This window comes from Rhinopithecus roxellana, chromosome 17 (assembly GCF_007565055.1).
Source record: "Rhinopithecus roxellana isolate Shanxi Qingling chromosome 17, ASM756505v1, whole genome shotgun sequence".
Lineage (NCBI taxonomy): Eukaryota > Metazoa > Chordata > Mammalia > Primates > Cercopithecidae > Rhinopithecus > Rhinopithecus roxellana.
The window spans coordinates 5,673,412-5,682,151 of record NC_044565.1 but is presented as its reverse complement, the minus strand read 5'-3'; positions in this window follow the sequence as shown (position 1 = coordinate 5,682,151).

Sequence of the window (8,740 nt, the reverse complement as noted above, 5' to 3'; positions counted from 1 at the left end):
GTGGGAGCCGGCACCTGCCTGGGTGAGGCCTTGGGGCGGCTTCCCATCCCCGAGGACCCGCTGCAGGATGGGGTTGACGGGGCTGCTTCACCAAGACCTGCCACGCAGGGCCACGGGGTCCCTGGGGTCTGGCGGGCGGCCCGAGTGTCCTAGGGGAGGGTCTGAGGCCTGGAGGTGTCCTGACTTGCCCAGAGCCCCGAAGTAGTCAGGACTACCTGACGCTGATACCCCACCATCAACACGGGGGGCGCGCCCAGAGCAGGGGGTGAGGACAGGGCCGGTCTAGAAGTGCCCACAGGCCTGGCCAGGCTGCCTGTCTGCCACCTGGGCGAGGGGTCTCCAGCAATTCGGTTCCCTTATGTATTTGGGAAGACTCTGCTTCTGTCAAATGCAGCAGGCTCTTCCCCACGTGCCCTCAGCTCTGCTGCCTCCTCCCCCTGCCTCCATTCAGCGGGGAGCCTGCTGGGCAGCAGTGGCCCGGGCCTCCTCTGCACCAGCCCCTTGCCCTGGGATGTGGGGGCCCAGGGTGTTAGGGTCTTGACAGGTGTGGGCTGGTACAGCTGGGCCTGCCAGGCCCTTTTCAGAGCTGCTGGGACACTGCTTCTGGGCAGGGGAATCTGGGCCACGAAGCTCTGGGAGAGGTCAGCTGGGGGTGGCCCCAAGTGCTGAGTGCCAGTGATTCTGCCAGCGCCTTCTCCCTGCCCTGTGCCCTCCGGTACAGCTGGCAGACCCCGGACTCCAGCATGGCTCCTCCGAGGCTTCCCCTCTCCAGGTCTCACCTCCCCTCCTGCTGTGACTCGTCCAGAACCCTGGGCCTGGTCCCCAGATGTGCCTGTGGCGGGCCTGTGAGGTCACTGTCCTGTCCAAGACGAAGGCTACCGTCCCTGCTTTTTGGCGGTGCCTGGGGAGGTCTGCGCAGCGCGCATCTGATGTCAGCCCCCAGCAAGCCAGTTTTCCAGAAAAGAACCCGGAGGCTTCGAAGTGACCCGTGGCTTGCTCGAGGTCACACCATCACTGACGGCAACAGATGAATCCCGAGCTCCCTGACCAGCCATCCACCCAGACCCCTGCTGAGACAACGGGACCTCGTTTCCAACTCGGAAGCCCGGGAACGTGGCTGCCCGGACTGGGAGCCCGCGGCACAGGGCCCTGTGCAACCCCTTGGGGAAGGCGGTCCCAGGCTCCGCCAGCCCCCGCCTCCCTCTCCAGGCCATGCCCTGGGGGCCCTATGGACGCCCCACTCCGCCGGGTGAGAACGAGTTTAGGGGTGCGGGCTGGGGGTCAATGTGTCTGTCCGAAGCCAGCTGGGAGGCAGGCGCCTACTTGAGGCGTCCGTGCTGGTGTGCGGTGGCCCTTGGGTTCAGCATTCTCCTTGTTCAGTAACACGCGTGGGCAGCCAGGCCGAGGACTTGGCTCTGCAGGGACCGCCCCGCGCGCCCCCGACTCCCCGGCTGGACTCCCACTCGCTGCGACCGGAGAGAGCCCGGCGGTCCTCCATGCCGTCCTAGACAGTCCCGGAAGTGGCCGCGGCGCCGGGAGGGGCGGGAGGGCGGGAGGGGCGGGGCCAGGCGCACCCTCCGCGGCCCGCACGAGACTCGAGCGGCGCCAGCTCTCGGGAGGCTTCCCGGGGCGGGGAGTGCGGGGCGGCGAGTCCGGTAGGGCTGCTCCTCCGCGCCGGGTCGTAAACCCTCTGCAAGGTCTCTGTGTACCCCCTCGTTGGGCAGGGCCCGCGAGATGGGCTGAAATGGCATTTGCGTGTTTCCCAGTGTCCTCAGCTCCTTCTCCAAGCCCGCGGGCACGGGGCTGATTCTCGAACGTGCCATCTGATCCACTCAACATTTCCCGGGAACCCCAGAGCGGCCCGGCAGGACCCAGGTGTGGACTTCTAAGGGCATTTTTCTACCTTGTGGTGGCTACCGGGTGTATCAGCGTGTAGTTGAACAGGACATAATATTCCTGAGCCCTCCTGGGACGCCTGCAACCCTGAGCTGTGCTCGGCCTCTTGGTCACGGCCCTCCCCATCCTCCTCCGATTTGCATCACTCGAGCCGCTTGTCCGGGCGGCCGCCCCCAGGGCTGGTTCGGAGCCCTTTCCCACCCCTACCAGCTCTGCCCCGAGAGGAACTTGGACGCACACCACCGGCAGCATCTCCAGCTCAACGGCCAATCTCCAACCCACACCACCTCCAAACCCACACCACCACTCCTCTCCCTCCTCCGACCCAGGACGTCGATTCTCAGCCTTCGCCCTCTCCCTCCTCCCCGAACTGACCAGGAATCTTCCTAAAGACCCGATGGTATCTGGGAGCCCAGGTTTGGGATCCGCCAGCCCTGATTCCATACCCCACACTTATCCTTCCTCACGGAGCCCGTTTCTGCCTCTGACAATGGAGGTAGCGCAGCCGGGTCGGCACCGCACATGGTGGTTGCAAGGACGGCATGGGTGGGGTTCTCTGCACAGTGCCAGGGACACAGCAAATCCCCATAAAAAGAGCTCCTGGAAGGGCTCTGCCGACAGTGTGAGGGGATAGTCTTAGCAGAGGACCATCTGAGGCCTGGGTTGGTCACAGCAAATGTGAGGGACCAGGAAAAGGGGTGCATGTGAGTTTTGGAACCCAGGAAATGATCATCTGTATCTGGCACAGTATCTGTTTTTGAGCCCAGAAGGAAATAAAGGCCCTGGAGAGGCTCTGAACCCTAAAGCACTGGACCTGCAGAGAGAGGTCTTCTGAGGCAGCTTCCTGCAGCCCCAGAAAAGGGGAGAGCCAAGTGCTGACCTAATCATGGCCTTGGGGGCAGGTGTGCATGCCTATGGATTAGCAAATAAAGGACCAAAATGAGCTTAAGTTTGGACCCTTTTCAGTTCACAAGGGTTTTTATTTTTACATACATAGATGTAGCATGGTGTATTGGCTAAGGAAGTCGACCTTGGAATTTCAGCCCAATTCTACAGTTAACTGTGAGGTTGGATGAGTTATTAATCTCTGAATCTGTTTCCTGATTAGTAAATGACGCGTTAGGGTTCTCCAGAGAAACAGAACCAATGGTGTGGGGTGGGGGAGGGCAAGAGAAAGAGGGTTATTATCAGGAATGCACTCACAGGGTTAGGGGGGCTGGGCAGTCCCAAGACCTGCAGCTGTCAAGCAGAGGAGCTGATGGTGTGAGTTCCCGTCTGAAAGCCAGTAGGCTTGAGATGCACAAAGAGCTGATGTTTCCATTGAAGTCTGAAGGCAGGAAAAGACCTAGGTCCCAGTTCAGTCAGGCAGGCGGAGATTCCCATGCGGGCCTTGAACTCATTGAATGAGGCCCACCCACATTATGAAGGGCACTCTGCGTCACTCAGTTCACAAATTCAAATGTTAATTTTATCCAAAAACACCCTCACAGACACACTCAGCACACACAGTGCCACTACTTGCTCTCAGATTGCTCTCCAGACTGGGGGAACCAACTGACAAGGCCCCCAGCTCCCCCAGCTAAGAGACTACCTTCCCCAAAACTTTTCAGCATGTTCACTCGATTTTCCAAGCTTAACAGACTTGTGATATTACTTTAATCGCAAACAAGGCTCTGCTGTCCCACGTGCTTACTTTGCCACGTGGCACAGTGTGTGTCACAGATGCACTCTTCACAAGGACAGGTCCAGACCTGTGTCAGTCACTGCTTCATCCCAGCACCTAGCACAGGGTCTGACTCATGGTGAGCTGTGGACAAATGTGCTCGGAATTAACGACTTGTTGCTGCCTCAGGGTTCTCTTTTCCAGATGTCTAGAGCAACTCACATTTTTTCGCTCCTTATTTCAGACTGGGAAAAAGGGCCTGAGCAGAAGGATCAGAGTTCAAAGGAGGGGACACAGCGCCACAGAGGCAATGCCTGGGGCACCACAGATTGGGGATTGGGCATGTACCCGGGCGAGGGTGGAAAGAGCATGGAAGTCAGGGTTCAGTCAGAAGACAGAGGCCTCGCCAGTTATCTCAACAGAGGATTTCGCATCATGAATTACTATGTACGAAGTGGCTACCGAAGGAGCTGAAAAGAGAACTCTTAAGTATTTCAGAAGCAAAAACTGCAGAGAGCAGCTGCTACACTAGGGTTGTGGACACAAAGAGAAGACTTTGGAATTATTGGGGTCAGAAAGCCTGGGAACTAAACCCCTAAGGAGAGGGCTTCGCAGGTCTCTGGTCCCTGACCTGGCCCCGAGAGTGGGGCCAGACCCCAGAGGCGGGGCGTCGCTGGCTGCGGTCTGAAGTGTCCAGCGGGGGGGTGATGAAGCTGCTTCTGCGAAGTTGGGAACCCGCTCCCCGGTTTTAGCAGCCGCGAAGGGAAATGCTCCCGCCAGGGCGAAGCAGCAGAGTTCGGAAGACAAGCGACCAGGGAAGCAAACAGACCGGAAGCCTGAAGAAAAAACCGGAAGCAAACCGGAAGGAGTGTGCCCCCCTCCTCCCCAGCCTCGAGCGCTTTCTCTGGCGCCCCTCGTGGGAAAGCCTAGCATGGCTCCAGCTGGCCAAGCAGAAAAAGGTTTGCGGAGACCAGGCCAGCCACAGAGGTGGAGCTGAGGGTCAAAACCTCCTCCCTGGAGCAGGAGGGCCGAGAGGTCTTGTACTTTCAAGCGAATTCATAAGATAAATGCTAAAGGGCTCAGATGGCTGAGATGAGATTTTGTAGAAAAACCTCGCAGTGGTCAAGTGCAGCCAGGGCTTCAGGAGTCCAACCTGGTTTGTAAGTCTCCAGGAGCCCACGCGTGACCGCAGGTGCAAACTGTCCCAGAGCTCAGAGCAGCCATGCACGGGAGAATTCCTCCCAGAGAGAAACGCCGTGAACGTGACTTCCAGGGACACGCACAGCCGGTGGAAACCGTATGCACGTAGTGTGCATAGGTGAGACGTAATGGAACACTAGAGAAGCACCTTGTGAACGTGGGAAGGGCTTCGCACATGCTCAGGCTCCGTTGGGGATCAGAACATTCTCACAGGAGAGAAGCCAATGAGCGGCAATGGACGTGGCCACACCTTCGTGGAAGCACTGGTCCTCAGGCATCAAAATGGACATGGAGAGGCCCTGCAAATGTAATGACTGTGGGAACGCCCACCTCCTGAGTTCATGCTGCCGTGAGGTAGCGGACTGTGGGTGCGGGCATGTGGAGAGGTCTCAGATAATCCCCAATGAAGAGGAACCCTGCGGATGTCATCCACGCAGCAGAATCCGATAAATTGCACCAAGGGGCCCCACCCCCACCCCCTGTGCGGTGACCACAAAACCTTTAAGCAAAGATCTCATGCCCCGAAATGCCAGGGCCGTCACCAGGGATGCAGCAGGGAGTGAAACACCCGTCTCTTGTCTCACACCAAACCATAGCCAAGGGATTCACCACGAGGTGAGACTGATGCCAGAGGGAGGACTCTGCAGGCGGAGACTGCCCTCGGGGTTGTGGCCTCAGAACGGGGACCTGCTCCCTGGAGACGTGGACCCTGTTTCTTACAGCAGCTTCTGTGCATCACGGGCAGGCAGTGCCAGTTGACACCAATCAAGGGATCTCAACACTCAGCCCGCACATGTGCAGGTCCGCTGGGAAAACGCAGCCCCTCCCATCCTCAGATCCTAAGAGGGGTAAGGCCTTTCCCATTAGCTGAGTCCAGGAGAACCTGGCTGGGACCAGAGGGTGAGAACCGACCCCTGCGGCTGCTACAGGCCCCATCAGGGGCCTCACCACCCGGGGAGGGTTTCCTGGCAGTGTCTTTGGAGTCGCCGCACGTTTCTGCCCAGTTTTCACAGCCCACTCCTCCCTGGGTTCCGGCTGGGTCTCTTCCTCAGAATGGCTCCGTGCCTCGCCTGCCTAGTTGATGGAGGTCTCGCTCTGATCACATCCAGTTCCTGTGGACCACTGGCCACTCACCAGGCCGCTTTGCCTTGCGTTTTCTAGGGTCTTGTTTCATGGGGTCATGGGAACCCACTCAGGGACCCCCCCCAACTACCTGAGAAGCCCGCTGGAAAACGCGGATTCCCAGGCCCCACCCCAAGGGATTCAGCAGGCCTCAGGGGAAGTCAGGGAATCTGGATTTAGTTCAGATACCCAAATGCATTGATCATGGGCCAGATTCGGGAATCTGTTCTCCTCCAAGCCCTCAAAGCAGGAGCTGCTGGCCGGCCCTCTGCACAGGCCGCGGCCCAGGCCCTCCTCAGACACCACCCGGACGGGCAGCTTGAGCCGTGGGACGCCCCTGCTTGGGCCAGAATTGGGTCCTGCACCTCCGACCTGCAGAGCCCAGCTCGGCCTCTGGGCCCTCTGGGCCTCTGGCAGACGCGCTCTGCCAGGCGCCCCCTGCCTCCGTGACGCCCCCTCTCTCGCTCCACAACGCGGCCCCATGCTGGATCACAGCCTCACGACCCCTCCGGCCCCCAGCCGCGCGAGCAACACCAGGCACGCGCCCGCCCCCGACCCGCCACCCTTGGGTTCGGCCTGGGTCCCCCGTCGGTCCTCCGAACGGGTCCTCCGAGCTGCCTAGAGCGCCCGGAAATGCCCTCGGCACGGGGCGGGGCTTGCGGGGGCGGGGCCGGGCTTCCGACTCGGGCTGCGCTCGGTTGGCTGGGCCTAGGCAGTGCCCCAAGCGCGGGAGCCCCCGGTCGAGCCTTTAAAGATCACAGTGTTAAACAGGTTTCTTTTTCCCCAATAGCATTTATTCATACTCTTTAAAAAATTTTGGGAAGTGCAAGAAAAATAGAAGAGACAGAAATTTTCTCCTCAGCACTACCGGCTGGGGATCCCAAATCCAAACACCTTAAATTCAAGCCTTTTGAGCAGCTGACATGCCTCGCACAGGAAATAGTCATTGGAACACCTCAGACTTCGGATGTGGGAATTTGGGAGGCTCACCTGCTAACTGTGGTACAAATATTCCCAAATCCAAAAACAGGCCAAAGCCCCCCCCCTTTTTTTTTTTTTTTTTGAGGCGGAGTCTCGCTCTGTCGCCCGGGCTGGAGTGCAGTGGCCGGATCTCAGCTCACTGCAAGCTCCGCCTCCCGGGTTTACGCCATTCTCCTGCCTCAGCCTCCCGAGTAGCTGGGACTACAGGCGCCGCTACCTCGCCCGGCTAGTTTTTTGTATTTTTTAGTAGAGATGGGGTTTCACCGTGTTAGCCAGGATGGTCTCGATCTCCCGACCTCATGATCCGCCCGTCTCGGCCTCCCAAAGTGCTGGGATTACAGGCGTGAGCCACCGCGCCCGGCCGCCAAAACACTTCTGGTCCCAGGCATTTTGGATAAGGGATACTCAGGCTGTACAAGGAACGTCTGTGCAAGTTTTTAGCAGCTGTTGCTGTTACACTAAATAGACTCCATGGTTAACTTGTCCCTAAAATAACCTTCACGTCCTGAGGTCTGAGATCTGCTGGGAGCAGTGCTGGAAGTCCTATTTCCCCACAGCGAGAGGGGCGCCAGCATCCCTCATTTACAGGAGGAAATCGAGACTTGGTGAGGACGTCCCACAGCCCGGATTTGAACCCCGGCTTGGATTCCGAGGCCCACGTGCTTGCTCCACAGTGACTTCTGCCGGCCACCTTCCCTGCCCTCAAAGATTGCTGTAACCAGAAGTGGATGAGCATTTCGGGGAGGAATGCTCCCCGCACAAGCCGAGGTGTTTGCAGGGTATCCCAGACTCCACTTTGGTGTCCCTGGAGTGCCCATGCCAGCGACCTTTTGGTGGGTCTCTTACCCCAGTGGGAACTGTCGCCAAGTGTGTCCCCATCGTGGGGAGAGGAAGAGAGGAAGTGGATTAGCGGCGTCAGGCCTTGCGGAGGTGCACTCGCACCGTCCTGCGCTACGGTCTCAGAAGCAGGCGGTAGCTTTCTGGGAGCCGGCTGCTGTGGCACCTGCAGCAGTTTCAGCAGTTGGATAGCTCCAGCCGCCCTGTCACACCCTCACTCCTTATCCACTCCAAAATTCAACGCAGCATGCCAGGCCCCAGGTATGTTGAGGCGGAAAGCTACGGTCCCCGCCTGGAGGAGCCATGCAGTTCCCCGCAGCGTGGGTGGAGGAGGGGGGGACAGGTGTCCAGACGTGTGTGTACATGGGCCGGCAACTCCCAGTCCTTGAGTCTCAGGTGGGCAAAATCATGCCGCCACTGTGGCACTCGTGTGCCTGACTCCAGACAGGGCCTTCCCGTCCTGCCGCCCTGCACTCTGTGTGTGGCTGTTCTGTGAGGCTGTTGCCCCTCAAGCAGCCCTTGCGATGGGAAGCCCCTCGTTCACACGGCAGAGTATTCAGCCTAGCGCCTGCTGCAGAGCCTGGGTGAACAGCGTCTGGGTGACGAGAGTAACAGGCAGGATGCAAGTGGGGGCAGGCGGCTTCCCCGGACCTCGGTCCATGTGCCCATCCAGCAGGACCCTGAGCCGAGCTCCCATCTGGGGAGAGGGCTCCGCGGCGGCAGGCAGGAGGGGCCGCATAATGAGCTTGTGAAAGCTCTGGAACGCCGTCTGTAGCCATTACACTTGACGGAGGGCGTGGTGAATAGCAAGGGCTTGGGGCATGCGGTTGGGTTTTGGGTTTTCCTTGCAGGACTGTGCTGAACCTGCAGCACTGGGAAGCCCTTGGCCTCTGCCCTTTCTCTGAAACGTGCCTCTTCTGCCTGGATGCCTTGGTCATTCTTTCCTCATCCATAACCTTGAATAGCTTCACCAAGATCCATGCTGGTGTCAATATTTTATAGTAATTTTTCCTGGGATATGGTGCTCTTGATTTTTTTTGA